Below are 16,216 nucleotides of genomic sequence, written 5' to 3' on the forward strand. Positions count from 1 at the left end.
GGCAGCGCTCTAGGCACGATGTCTCCAGGACAAGGAGGCTGCACAGGACTGACAGGCAGCTCTCCCAGACGCGAAGTCGGCAGGGTGAGAAGCCTGCAGAGGACTGGCAGGCAGCTCCCCAGGCACGAAGTCGGCAGGGTGAGAAGCCTGCAGAGGACTGGCAGGCAGCTCCCCAGGCACAAAGCCGGCAGGTTGAGAAGCCTGCAGAGGACTGGCAGGAAGTTCCCCAGGCACGAATTCGGCAGGGTGAGAAGCCTGCAGAGGACTGGCAGGAAGTTCCCCAGGCACGAAGTCAGCAGGGTGAGAAGCCTGCAGAGGACTGGCAGGCAGCTCTCCCGGGCTCGAAGACGGCTGCGTGATGAATCTGCAAAGGGCTGGCAGCTCATCCGGGCACGAAGTCGGCAGGGTGAGAAGCCTGCAGAGGACGCACAGGCAGTTCTCCAAGCACGAAGTCGGCAGGTTGAGTAGCCTTCACAGGACTGGTAGGCAACTCCCCAGGCACGAAGTCGGCAGGATGAGAAGCCTGCAGAGGACTGGCAGGCAACTCCCCAGGCACGAAGTCGGCAGGGTGAGAAGTCTGCAGAAGACTGGCAGGCAGTTCCCCAGGCACGAAGTCGGCAGGGTGAGAAGCCTGCACAGGACTGGCAGGCAACTCTCCAGGCACGAAGTCTGTAGGATGAGAAGCCTGTAGAGGACTGGCAGGCGGCTCTTCCAAACACGAAGTCGGCTAGGTGAGAAGCCTGCAGAGGACTAGCAGGTAGCTCCTCAGGCACGAAGTCGGAAGGGTGAAAAGCCTGCAGAGGACTGGCAGGCAGCTCCCCAGGCACGAAATCGGCAGGGTGAGATGCCTGCAGAGGACTGGCAGGCAGCTCCCCAGGCACAGAGTCGGCAGGGTGAGAAGCCTGCAGAGGACTGGCAGGAAGTCCCCCAGGCACGAATTCGGCAGGGTGAGAAGCCTGCACAGGACTGGCAGGCAACTCTCCAGGCACGAAGTCTGTAGGATGAGAAGCCTGTAGAGGACTGGCAGGCAGCTCTTCCAGACACGAAGTCGGCAAGGTGAGAAGCCTGCAGAGGACTGGCAGGCAGCTCTACCGGGCTCGAAGACGACTGCGTGATGAATCTGCACAGGGCTGGCAGGCAGCTTACCCGGGCACCAATTCAATAGGGTGAGTAGCTTGCAAAGGACTGGCTGGCAACTCTTCTGGGCACGCAGACGGCAGGGTGAGAAGCCTGCATAGGACCAGCAGGCAGCTCTTCCAGGCACGAAGAAGTCAGCAGGGTGAGAAGCCTGCAGAGGACTGGCAGGCAACTTCCCATGCAAGGAATCGGCAGGGTGAGAAGCCTGCAGAGGACTGGCAGGCAGCTCTCCCGCGCTCGAAGACGGCTGCGTGATGAATCTACACAGGGCTGGCAGGCAGCTCACCCGGGCGCCAAGTCGGTAGGGTGAAAAGCCTGCGGAGGACTGGCAGACAGCTCTCCAGGCAGGAAGTTGACAGGGTGAGAAGCCTGCAGAGGACCGGCAGGCACCTCCCCAGGCAGGAAGTCGGCAGGGTGAGAAAGCTGCGGAGGTTTGGCAGGCAGCTCTCCCGGAAACGAAGTCGCCAGGGTAAGAAGCCTGCAGAGGGCTGGCAGGCAGTTTTCTCGGGCTCGAAGACGTTAACTTGATGAATCTGCGCAGGGCTGGCAGGCACTCACCCGGGCACCAAGTTGGTAAAGTGAGTAGCTTGCAGAGGACCGGCAGGCAGCCCACCCAGGCACGCAGTCTGCAGGGGGAAAGCCTGCACAGGATTGGCAGGCAGCTCTCCCAGACATGAAGTCAGCAGTGGGAGAAGCGCTCAGAGGACTGGCAGGCAGCTCCCTAGGCACGAAGTCAGCAGGGTGAGAAGCCCGAATAGAATTAGTAGGCAGCGCTCTCAGACACGCATTTGGCAGGGTGAAAAGCTTTCAGAGAACTGGCATCAGGCAGCTCTCTCTGGCAGAAAGTTGGCAGCGTGAAAAGCCTGCAGTTCTCCCGGACATGAAGTCGGCAAGAGTGCAAAGCCCGCAGAGGAATGGCAGGCAGCTCACCTGGGCACACACTCCGCAGGGTGACAAGAGCGGAAAACAGCTCTCCTGGGCACGAAGTGGGCAGGGTGACAAGACTGGAAGGCAGCTCTCCTGGCCACGAAGTCGGTTGGATGGGAAGCCTGCAGAGGGCAGGCAGCTCTCTCTGGCAGAAAGGCGGCAGCGTGAAAAGCCTGCAAAGGACTGGCAGTCAGTTTTCCCGGGCATGCAGTCGGCAGGATGAGACGTCTGCAGGGGACTGGTAGGCAGCTTGACCAGATACTTAGACCAAGAGACTTGCGAAGAATGACAGCTAAAGACGAATGAAAGCCCGCAAGCAGGAAGGCAACTCAGCTAGGCATGAAGACCTTGAAATGCATTGCATGGCTTAGATACAGGCAGCTCTTCAGTAGTTCGAAGACGCCGTAAGACTGCAGAAAATAGACTGGCAGCTCGAAGCTCAGCAGGGCTCGAAGACCTTGAGGTGTAGAGATGTGGTTTGTACAGATAAGGCTTTTAACTTGCACAATTCAGTCAGGCAATATGATATTGTTCAGGATGGCTCGCTAAAGCATGCATTAGGCAGGTTGGCAGGCACCAGGCTTGAAGTATGGGTGATTCGGCAGGTTGTATGCAGACGTTTCTCGAGGCTCTGTAGACAGCACTTTGACTTGCCATCTTCGATGCTCTGCGCGTCAAAGATGTCGAGTCAAAGTAGCGCCAGAAGACAAGCATTGCAGGTGCACGGCCATGACACGAACCCAGATATGTAGGTAGGTACCTATTGAAAAAATGTTTGCCTTACAGCCCTTTCACAATGCGTCCAGTTTTTTGCAGGATCCCGTTTGATGGTGAATGTGTTTATATGGTGTGTGAACGAATGGCATGGTTTTTGCTGCCACTGTCTTATTTGAATACCTTTCAGTCTTACTCGCTTTCATGAAACCTCGTACTGTTCTATTACTATTGACTATTCGCAGATAGGTAGGTACTTCTCAGCTTTGAACCTGTGTATTTGTACCTTGGATTTCTCGATGATTTATCACTGCCAATACTTACTGAATGTTCAATAGGTAGGTATACCGTTGACTTGAACCATTGGGACATTTATTATCATGCAATACTTCGACGATTCGACGTGACAACGCTAATCGCTTTCTTTCTACCTCAGCAGTAAGCATCCAAAAAATTCAAGTGTGTATCAAATTGTTAGCTGATAAGACTTTTTCCCATCACCATCATATTATCACAATCGGAATTCAGGGAGGTCGCGTTAGCATTCTTCATTTTCGTATATATGGCACTCCTCTTTATGGGTTCCATAGAAGATTCGCAAATAGGCAACTAGATAAATACACAGAACACACAAACATCCAAAAGATAATTTTGCGGCGTCAAAAAAATCGGTAAATTAAAATAGAGCTAAAGCAAGATCAATTCTAAGCAAACAAACATCTAAAAATTATTGTACAAGGCTCGCATGAATTCATTCATCTTAATCTAGGTTAAATCGTCCAAGTCTTAATCATAGTTGAGTTTCATATAGATAGATTAGTATGAGTATTTAGCTAGTTAAATACAAAAGTATAGTTCTGTCATTGCTTCATAACACATTCGCAATAATTCCCGTACTTATTGCAGTTTGCAGCATCCAAATCAGTTTGATTTTTAGATTGGGTTGTTTTCTCTAGCCATTATTAAAAGTAATCGCAGTTTAACTATCTATCCTAAAAAGATTTGTTTCAACTTTACTTCTGCGACAGGTTGCGATGGTATGAGGCGGCGGGAGACGCCCCGTACACCTGCACGGGGTTAAATCGGGGGCTGTGCGTGGCGTTCCCTCTCAGATTGCGATCTCGACCTGTCGCAAACTATACCTAATGTGGTAGGTACCTATAATTCAGTCGTTGCAAACGATCTTATTGGTGATTTTGCTAGCGGATATAGGTAATTTCTCAAAAAAAATATCGCAAAATCTCTCAATAATAACGGTTGCCACCATTGAAATAGATATATCAAAAGTTACGTGATCTAGCCAATACCAAACTGACACGATGAGGTACTAGAAAATATATTTATTTTGTGCGCTTGCGCAATCAACTCATCGCTTGTCAGTCCAGTACATGACAGGTTGTTAAAGTTACGTTAGTTCGTGTTAAACTTTGACCACCAATAAAAAGCAAACTCGGTTGAACAATTTAATAATATTATGATGTCTAAATTGGTCCTAAGTTAACAAATCCTAATTTTTGCTTTATATGACGGTCAAAGTTTAACCGTAACTGTAAGCTAATTTTTTAAACCATATGTCAAGCAACTGGATCTTAGGGCAAATTTTTCAATCGTTAGATAACTGAGAACTTTTGACAGATTTATAGGAAATCTTCAACAATACAACAATTATTAACCAGCTAAAGATTATAATTAACGGTCGAAAAATCTGCCTATAAGTTTTGACTGGCTTACCACAAAACTTTGACGCGGTTTATTTTAAACCAACGTTAAATTCGTTTAGTACAAACGCGTGTTTAACGTTCGTTTAAAGTTTTAAACCTTGTTTAAGTTTTTGTGCTGAGACCATGTACCTACCTATATATTTATTATTTATACGTACTTACCTTAGATTTCTCCTCGGTTCTTTCTCGGCTTCTTATTTTCGATATGATCATAGAATGTGGTTGAAATATAGTAGTAGTTTTGTAGTTCTTCGTAGATTCTTAAAGTCGAGTAGATATTGGCCTATAAATTAGATAGGTATAGGTACCTTTGATATATTCTTCGGAATATGTAACCTGAGCTAGATCATAGTAGGATGATGGGTTTGATGAATTTTTATTTTCAATCTTGGTTGAATAAGATGAGCTATCATTGTAGGTTGTAGTTGTATTTCTTGTATAAGTGGAGTCATAAGGGTGGGTGTATATATAGGAAACATTTCTCGTCCTTACGCATGTAGTCATCTAAAAATAAATAAGAGAAAATAATTCATGAAGTTCAGTGGCACAGCCAATAGGTACGATACATTTAGAGGGTTATCGTATTCATATTTTATACAGAACTGTCCCAAAAATATTAAGTATGCAAAGTTTTGGGTTTTAATTTTCAAAGAATTGAGGTCTTTACAGAAATTTAAAGTGGAGTGGTAAGCTTAGATAAGTACCTTTTATAGTTTTCATCGACGATTCCCCGCTTTGTTCCTCGCATTGTCTTTCATTTAATTATGTTATGATTGTTTAATACGTATGTAGGTACATAAATAAGTAATGCTTTTTAAATTGATCGATTTAAACATTAAAACTTAGAATTTTCTCTTGTAGTGGCTATCCAACCAGAAAAAAAATTTCAAGTAAATATTTCTAATGAGCAGTTTTTTGTTAGGCACGTACCTAGTTTTGAAAAAAAAAAAAACCTGAAACGCTGAAAAGGATTATGTAGGTACCTACCTATTTCTTTTCTTACTAATTTTGTTGATTTGTCCATTAATTTGATTCATCGCGGTCGTTCAAAATACTTGTGGTTAACTTATTTTTCATATTCGGCTTTATGAACTAAGAACTAATTATTTCCAGTTTTTGTTGAGCTGCCTGTTCGAATTTTTACATTTTTCACAGTGGTCCTCATTTATTGATACAATACAATAATCATATTTACAGTAGGCACTACCACTTTTCCAAGTTACCGATGTATCTGCGCGCAAAAATCTCATTTTTGAAGTTTATGAAGGCGCGAAAATATTTCAGTCGTCATCACAGCACGCGTCCGTCCGCTATTGGTTGTTGCTTACGCGCCATGTTTTGTACGCGCGAATTATGAGCGAGATAGCACGAGTCTCTGTTGTCCTTGTGTTTAAAACCATAAGGTCAAGCAATAAGGTCTGTATTTCACTGGTGTACATTCGGTTTTAGTAAGCGTTACGCTTTTCTGCGCAAACGAATTTTGCCGATGCGACTTTAGTAAGTATGAATTTGATAAATTAATCTGCAAATGCTGAAAAAGTTGGCTAGCCTCCCTCCATTTTCGTCTGTCGGTGTTCATTTCCAAGTAGTTATATGAATTTTAAATTTTTCTCCTAACTTTTGATAAACATTTTGTTGTCCGTATCTATTTGTAATAATATTGATTGTACAAAATGATTAATAGATCTGAAAAACCTGAACATCGTATGTATAGGCAGCCCGCCTAAAAGGCAGAGCGAACAATGAAATTAGAATAAGTTGGTAACTACCTACTATACATTTTTGCAGAAATTTGACAAACCAGACACAAAATAATTATATTAAAGTTCTAAAACGTGTCTACAAAAATGCATTGACTTTGATTGCTTGGTATTCAAAAAAGAATTAAACTGCTTTTAAATGGAACGACTGACGGAGCGTCATCTATTTTGGAAATTTTCATATTAATCCACTTACCTCCCATCACAACCCGAATAATTTTACCTTGCGCTTGGGCGTTGGGAGAATCTTGTGTATTATCACGAAGATTTTAAACTTCTACACCGGATTATAATTCAATAGTTTCACGATCCGTTCTTACTGTCAGCGAGGTTAATAAATGATTGTCGCAACTTGGAGACGTGGCAACGCTTCTTCCAGAAGGTTTCCACTACGAGTGTTCGCATAGGATCGTTTTCACCATGATATTCAATGACAGCTGTGAAATGTACATAACGTTAATAAGTATCAGTCAGTTTCATCATTTAATCAAAAAAAAATGATTGTTTGGTTTCTATTTTCCTCACAAGTCCCCACTTACCTAATTCGTGTGACGTCCACGGTTTTCAAGCCTACGTTTTTCCTATTTTGAGTAAATTTTTGTCTCTAATATATTTTGATGTATGCGGCAGGAACATTTTTGTTATTAATTATATATTGGTAATGCAGCGATCCAAGTTTTCAGAGAATAAAGACGTTTTGAAACAAAATATTCCAGTTCAAATATTGTGGCTTGCATCATTTATAGAGTGTTGTGAACATATCAAATTATTACATCAAACGCGTTCCTATTATTGCCTTTTGTTTTCGATGTGGTTTCGCTCATGTTGAGAAAGTCGAACGTACGTTACGCCATATTAAGTCTTGCGTTGTCGACAGTTTCAAGTTTTACGATTACGTAAGCAGAGTCCATATTATACTTGTATACATGAAGAGTACACGATAATTAGCAAACAATATAAGTATGTTGCAAAGCCTGTATGTTACACTTTGGTTGATCCACTTGAATTGGGCTCAGCTAGTTTGGAAAATTTATAGTCTTCAGGATACGTCATGGATAATATTTTATATAAGAAGCTGTCTTGCGCTGGTTTCCAATATTTTTGAGATTGCAACCATAGGTGCAGTTTATAAGAAGCTGTCTTGTGCTGGTTTCCAATATTTATGAGATTGCAACCATAGGTGAAAGGAGAAGGGTATTGCTAATGTGCTCAGTAGGTTGACCGCTCTCAGTAAATTTGCCACCCGATGCAACCCGCTTTAGGATTCCTGAACATAGGTACTTAAAAAACAAAGGCGAATCCTCGCCACAAAAACATGCAATTCTATCAATGTAGGTACAATCATTAAGCATTCTTTAGATATACGAATTGAATTTATAATAGCTTACAGTATAAAATATAATTAATACCTTTGTCCTTCCATTGACCTTAGTCGGTTTGCAATTATTGTTAGACGTATTCCTACTTAAATTAAAATTGTCGAAGTTTTATCAAAGTTTGCACCGACCTCGTCACCAAAAACAGCTTCATTGATTATAAGTTAAATGAAAAGTGAAAATAATAAGAGAGTGAGTGATATTAAGTAGGTTTTTAGGTCACCTCATTTAATATCGCGCATTTGAGATTGTAAAGATCTGAAATTTCAACTTTCAAACGATTATTATCCTAACCTACCTCTAGGCAGGTGGTGATAGGTTCATTTAACGGTAGTCTCTCCGTAACTCCTCCATACACACGTAGTTTGGATTTCATTTGGATAATAACCAATAAAACTCGATGTATACAATTTAGAAAGTAGTATTCGTCTGAGATTGCTAGATTTTCCGTAAAAATAACTAGTTTTAAAATAATTATAACTTTGATTTAATTTAATCAATTTCCTTGAATTCCCTGCGCTACCTGTATCCCAAGTTCAACTATTTAGTCACAGTAGTTCAACTCTTTAGATGCAGTTGAGCTACTGGGAAATTTGTAGGTAGGTATAATAGTGGGAATGAGGGAAAGTTACACGGGTTGAAAGATTTGAATGTAAATTCTTGGGACCGTGTTACTGAATATTTTACTGAAAATCTGAAAAACCACATCTACAAAGTTTAATTGGTTATTACCTATTCAAATGAAAGCCAACGTATGTTTGCATGGAGTGCAGTACGAATAGAGTAAGAAAATATCTAAAAGTTGACGAGATATTTGAATCATCAAGTATAAAACTCAGTTCAATGTTATAAGAACTTCAGCGTAAATTTTTAAAAGCGTAAAATAAAGTTTTTAATACGAAAAATTATAAATCGGTTCAGTTGTTTTAGAAAATTAAGTGATCAATCATCAAAATCAGCAGCATCCCTTGACCACTTACCTGCCTCTCAGGTAACTTAAACTCGTTCTAGACGCCTGGATCTCTCGCTTAGGTAGATACCCAGTCGATGCAGGTCCGATTGTCTTGTTTGGGGAGTCCCTAAATTCTATTTCGAAGATATTTTTGGTACAATTCGCCCATGAAGTGTCGGTGACAGGTTGTTACAAAGCCATAGGTCGGCCCTCTCGAAGGTTCCACCATATAACTTTATTCGATCTCGCCTATTCACCTTCACTGCACCCAGACGATAGCTGTGAAGTTTACATCTATCATTACTTATATGTTTGCTTTCAACTTTATTTTTGAGAAGTTTGGTTAGATAGCTAACTCATACCCTTAGGTATAATACGTAGTAGATAGGTATATCTTATTGCATAAGTTTAAATATTTTGTAGATAAAGTTATAGGTAAAGTAATATTCTTCAACATCATATTCAAATTTTTCAATAGATAGCTAAGCAGATATTTAGGTAAGTATAATATTTGTATACTGACTAGTTGTACGTCCGAAATGCTTCCAGGATAAATCAGCCCACACATCAAAACATGTCCTCAAGTTTGAAGATGGTTTCCTAAGTTTTTAAGATTAGCTTTCATAGTATAAATTCCAAGTATGACTAGGCGAGTTACCTATTAAGATTAGAGGAGATGATCAAAGTCGGATGACGTTGCGTTGTCCTCCATCAGCAGATTATAGTTTATAACCTCGCAGAATCGTAGCCTGTTCCAAGGTTCATGTCATAGTTTGGAGCCTGTTCAAATCAATGTTATTGCACAACATTGCCCTTTATTTGATATACAGTTACTTTATAGACAGTGTATTGAGTAGGTATTCGCAAATAAATCTCTAAATGGGCAGCAATTAATAATAAAAGTTTATACTTTATAGGTACATGTCCCGCTATTGCAAATGCTTTTTGTACCTACTAAAAAAAATTTTATGCATATTGGCAACAATGATAAAATGCAAAAAATTATTGTTTTAGATAGGTACATTATTGCCTTTTGACCTTAAAAGCCAATAGTTTAATTTCAAGGGCAACAATGAAATCGTAAGTTAGTCTGAACAACAGTTGACTCACCGACGCTAACCGTGCGAACAAACCACCTATGCATGAACCGGAACGGCCACGACACGCCTTTCACCACAAGTCTGTCGTCAGTCAGGCCACAGGCCCAAACTCGCTGGGCGAACGTGTGCTACCTCCACCAGTCGTCAGAGCCAGGCCACAGGCCCAAACTCGCTGGGCATCGTGCGCGGTGCTAACTCCACCACTCGTCAGCCACGCCACAGGCTTGGGCGATCGTGTTCGGTGCTAACTCCACGAGTTAGCAGAGTCAGCGGGGGTCCGTGCGCTGCCGACTCGCGTCAGCGGTTTGGACCGATGATCTGAGGCTCGAAAAGAACAACAAACATGCCAAATGCCCGCGTAGGGCCAAGTATTGGTTATAGGTTATGAAATCATGACGCAACATCCTAACTTTTACCTAATGTGGGCTGATACCGGATTGGAAGCGCATTTCGCAGCTATTTCGGTGCGCGGCCGACTTGGCAGTCTCGCAAACCAGGAACCGTCGACGCGTCGCTGCAGCTCTGGAAACTCCAACGCGTCACGCCGTCGCTACGTAGGTCTTCTTCATGAAGTCGGTGGTGACTCATGGAATAATACACGGGCGGGTGAAATACCAACAAACAAAAAAAATAAGAAGAGATGAAATAAAATCCGTGAATGTAATTCTTTTGAAATTCTTTTTATTATCATACTTAAACATATGTTACAATTTCTTATTCAATATGAATAAAACTTTAATTCCAATAGCCTATCTTTCAATAGAAAACTGAAATAATTAATTTAACAGTGAACACAATATTTTAAAAATGAAATTCAACTAAATAAATGCATGATACCGTTTTACAAACCCATTTTGTGGCTAGCCGCGTCCGCGCCCCGACATGGCGGCCAAGATGGCGGCCGTCTGATGCAGACCCACGCGAAACGCAATGGGACTGTAATTTAGAAAATATCCTACATATATCACAGATTCAAATACAATTACTTTACCTAAATATTTACGCTACTTGGTTAACACAAATAGGTTGATTGAGTATAGGTTTGACATTGTCTAATTCTTTGAAAAAATTATCTAGGCCGCTGAGATCATTCTTCCATAAATTATCGATAGTCTCGCGCTGCTGCTTGGCGACCTCCTCTTCTTTATTATTTAATCCGAGATCGGCTTGCATCTGAGCCCACCTTCTAGCGCGTTCTCTTTGTTTAGTAAGGAGCTCGCTTTCCGCGCGGGACAGGGAGTTGCTCAATATGGCGATTATTCTGAGGTCGCGCTTTCTCTTTGTCTTAGCATTTAATGACTTACATTTAACTTTGCGGACCCAACTGGACAAAGATTCCGTTTTGCTTTCACAAAAGTCGACAACTGACTTTTCTTGCACACTGTAGCCCATTTCTAAGAATAAGGGTTTTAGATATTGCGACTCGCAATGCGAGCGGAGAGATTACACACCTGTATCAGATCAGGCACAATAGAACTTTGTAGAACTTCTTCAACACATCACATCACAGACGTCCGCACTGCACCACGATGAGAAATCTATTGAGCTGCGCATGACGTCATACCCGCTTTATATACCCGACGCTATCGGGGTCGCGCAACTGCGCAGTTGTGGCACAAAATGGCGTAGTTCCAATGATATTCCCAGGAAAACTCGCTATTGAATTATGACTATATAAAATATCTGTCTGTACTGTACTGTACCTACAATCTAAGAAATATAAACGTTTTTCTTCTTTCTTTCTTTCTGTACTCTGTAACTAGATAGGATATCAAAAGTTATTATAAAATCGTGCTATTGTTTGAGTTCATCATCAAATTATGATTGATACTTTATATATATTATAATTATGTCATGATTTAAAAAATAAAAGATATTGCATTTAAATCAGCAAAAAGTCTTTACTATCTTCGTTAATACCTTCTTAAAAAACTGTACTAGACGAATCACAGCCACAGGACGATGTCTCCTACTTTTTTATCGGAGGAAGAATAATTATTGACTGAGAATTAATTCTGTTGCAAACGGTCATTATACCTACATTACAAGTCATTGTTACAGATACCTACTATTTGCTTGGTTATGTGTATTCGTAGATATTTTCCCTGAATCTATTGGCCGAGCGAAGCGAGGACTCCGAATCTACTTGAGTGAAATTGCAATAATTATTGTCCGTCAGTTTATCTGTCAGCGCCTTATAACTTCTAAATGCGATAGTTTCTATCTACCTGTTACCTTTTCACAGTTCATATTCTTACTATTCAGATATAGTTTGGACTTTGGACCCACGCGCCCCTTCGTAACCTGGCGCCCCTAGGCATGTGCCTAGTTTGTCTTAGGGATAATCCGCCTCTGTGTGTGGCCACAATTATAAATAAACGTGTTTTCTTTTCTTTCTATGAAACAGTTAAACCATACGGGCGATGCCGGGGCGGGTCGTATAGTAGGCATAAAATTCTACAGTTTGATACTCTTGTTTGACAAAAAGGAAAAGTTAAGATACATAGTTAACCATTATTAAATTCACTGCGATAGATCTGTTTGGTCAGCATCAATTTGAAACTTATTCCTATAAATTGGTACGAATGTTGGCAACATTCGTACCAATTTCGCGTTCCCAACATTATGTTGGAAACGCGAACATTGACGACTATAATAGGTATAATTTATATTCCGTCAATTATGCTTCATATTACCTATATTGAGTTCAAAATATTCATTCATATTGTCTTGCCTAAATAATATTTATATAAATTAATAAATGTATAGGTAGGTACCTACTTACTTATTTAGGTACTGATTTTATGGGAAACAAAAATGTAAACGACAAGCAGGCGAAGTCGCAGGCAGAGGCTAGTTAAACTAAACGTTTACTCGTGTTCTTGGATAAGCACGTCGACGAGCGGAGTGAAAGGGGGAAGCTGGGTATAGAGGGGGAGGGGGGAAGCTGGGTTTAGAGGGGCAGGGGGGAAGGAATTCCAACCGTCCGTCCGCCGCGCCGCCGCGTCATCGATCGGAGACTGGAGCGGGGAGGGAGGGGGACATGCCACCGACCGACCGACCGGGGCTTCGAAGATTAAAATATGAGACAATACTAGCTTATGCTCGCGACTTCGTCCGCGTGGACTACACAAATTTCAAACCTCTATTTCACCCCTTAGGGGTTGAATTTTCAAAAATCCTTTCTTAGCGGATGCCTACGTCATAATAGCTATTTCAGCCCGATCCGTCCAGTAGTTTGAGGTGTGCATTGATAGATCAGTTAGTCAGTCAGTCACCTTTTCATTTTATATATTTAGATCTATTCTATATCTACTGTAAATATCAGCTACTTTTTAGAATTTAGTCAAAGTAGGTAGGTACATTGGTAAGTAGGTACCTAGGTGATAAGATAAGAAGTAATTAAACCATACTAAAACCACCTCGTGTGCTAAAACTAGGTAGGTAGGTACCTACCTAGTTTTAGTTTAGGTTCCAAACGCGCCCTGTTCTGAGAAGAAGCCCAATACAAACAGTAGGTATAATAGTATTAGGTAGGTATACCGTAGGTAATTAGGTCTGTATAGGTAATGATATGTAAGGCGTCTGCATAAAGTCGGACACAGTCGGGCTTTTTGGTTGCATGTGCGACCAAAATTAGACGGTGACCGAGGCTTTTTAAAGATAATAATATTTTTAAATTTTTCTGTAACCGTACCTACCCAACTAAAGTAAAGAACGATAATTAAAATAAGACGGTTTATTAAATTCTATTGTTATTTTATAAAAATCTAAGAAAATTAATTAAGTAGGTACCTACTTATAGTTGTGTTTAATATTCTATTTCATTGCGAAAATTGATAGATAGTAACTAGTACTTAGTTAAGTAATGAATGATTATCATTATTATTGAAAAAGAAGACTGATTCAATCAATTTTACTGGTTTTTCATAAGAATCTAAGAACATTTTATAGTAGGTACTAAATGATAAAAAAGCCTTATTTTATTAGTGTGAAAAAAATTTGTCGTGTTAAGTGTAAAAAATTAAGACTAAAAGGTTGTCCGGCCTTTTTACCCAAATGTCCGGCTAAACTGGCTGGTCTGTCTTGCTTTTCGATTTTAAGACCTGGCAACCCTATATGTGGTCAAAAGCTTACCTTATAGGAAGAGCCCAAAGACATTTTACAAGTAAAATATTATTATGTCTTTGGAAGGACCCTCAGGTAGTAGACCCAGACAATAAATGTAATAAAACCTACCTATGTGTGCCTATGTTCAGTTACACAAAGAATGTGCGGGCCGTGCATTTAACGGTATTTTAGGATCCCGTTTAGCAGGTAGTCTGCCTAGATTGCTTAGATTAATTATTATATTAATCTAAGCTAGGTCTAAATCTATTAAATCTAAATCAGCCTGTGCTGTACCACGTCTGGGCAAAGGCCTCCCTCCGATCCTTCCACCATTTCCTATTTCGTGCCTCTTCAGGGCTCAGGCCACGTAACAGTAAAGTTATCTAATTCATCACGCCAACGTCGCCTCGGCCGACCACGCTGGCGTTGATGATTCTGGGGCGTCCAAAAAGAAGCATATTTTGCCCATAACTCATCTGGCATACGGCACACATGACCTGCCCAGTCCCATTTGAGTAAAGCGGCTGCAAGGCCAACGTCAGCTACTCGCGTTTTGGAACGTATGCCTAGCAGAATTCCTTACGCGATCTGCTAGTTTTATACCAAGTATGCTGCGTTCCACTCTTTGGCAAACCTTGAGCTTGGACTTTTGAGAGTTGTTCAGGGACCAAGCACCATACGTGAGAGTTGGCTGAATGCACATAAGCTAGGTCGGTATGCATTATTAACCGACTTCCAAAAAGAAGGTGGTTCTCAGTACGGCTCGTTTCACTCAGAATCATTCCATTACCTCTATCTAAAGGCTAGAGAGATAAATATGTAGGTAGGAAGGCGTTGCTCATTGCTGTATGTTTTAGTCATCACGATGATTCCTCAATGAGATGACTCATACATTAGTCATTCCATTAAGTAGCATTGTTTGTTAGGTGTTTACCTAAACCAAACCTAAAATTGATTCTGCCAATTTGCACTTGGCCAGCTTAGTAGACTATGGCCAAACCCTTCGCATTCTGAGAGAAGACCCGTAGGGCGAGTGTCTAAAACCTGTATCAATCATTATTACAATCTCAATTGTTCTGATTGGCTGAATTTGTGCGATTCTTGTTGCAACAATGCATTATGGCCAATAGTGAGCGAGCATTAACCAATCAGAGATATTGCGATCGTGACATTGTAGCTGTCAAACAACCGCGGTAGGGCCACCGTGCTCAGCATACCTAAATAGTTCTAAACTTGGGATCTTCTTTATTCTCCTTGTTCTTTTTATTATAGGTAGGTATCTACTTAAGTTTACGTTAGTACCTACCTACCTACCATACATCAATAAAATAGCAATAGGTAGGTAGGTACTTTCATTAGGTTAGTAGGTAGCTAGGTAGGTAAGTACTTAGCAGATTTTGCCCGATTAGCAAAATAAGAACGATTCATAAATAATTATAAGAAGAAAAACCTAGGTAAGTCGGTATAGGTACCTAGGTATAGGTACCTAGGTACTTACCTAATTAGTAGGTACCTAATTGGAATTCCAAATTACCAAAACTCATTAGCCCAAACTACAAATAGGTAAACTACTCATTAATATCAAATGAAGTCATTAGTGGATACCAGATACCTACCTAAAGATTTAAACACTCATTTCAATAGAAAATCATTGTTTAGATAGGTATCACGAATAATTCCCATCAGGTAGCTCTAGGTACTTATGTACATTTTACAGTTTCGAGGCGTCCCCTTCAAAGAATTAAAAAAAAACACAGACGCAGATGCTACGTCTTTGTAAAACCAGTAATAACCTCTAAACTAAGCCGTTTGAATATCAATTTTATTTCAATACTCCTAAAGTCTATAATTGCTTAAGACAAGCTTTGAAAACAAAATGGCTGCCGTAAACGGCCATTGTTATTAGTGACGTCAACCCTCCGCGGCGCGCGCAATATGCTAGCGCGGTCGATATTTCAAGCCAGCTGCAAAACTAACCTGACCATTTAATTTCCACTCATAACAGGATTTTTTATACAATGAACCAAAAGCTTAATTTGCTATAATCCGCTGAAACAGGTCGAATCTGTATGGTGCAACACGCAGCATGCAACATGCACCACCCGCCCTCCCACAGCTGAACATGTAAGAAAAGCAGCCACCAGGCAAGCAATACGCACCACCACACAAATCCAAAAACACACTCGACGCACGTTTCGTCTCGACTCTGGAGTATCATCAGGAGATGTGGAGATGATGTACATGCTCCGGTGTGTTCCTGCATGTTTATCAGTGGGAGGGCGGGCGGTGCATGTCGCATGCTGCATGTTGCACCATACAGATTCGACCTGTTTCAGCGGATTATAGCAAATCAATCGTTTGGTTCATTGTTCATAGATTTCCACAAAGTAACGCCTGCGATTTTTTATTAATATTAATG

This window comes from Maniola hyperantus, chromosome 18 (assembly GCF_902806685.2).
Source record: "Maniola hyperantus chromosome 18, iAphHyp1.2, whole genome shotgun sequence".
NCBI classification, from domain to species: Eukaryota; Metazoa; Arthropoda; class Insecta; order Lepidoptera; family Nymphalidae; genus Maniola; species Maniola hyperantus.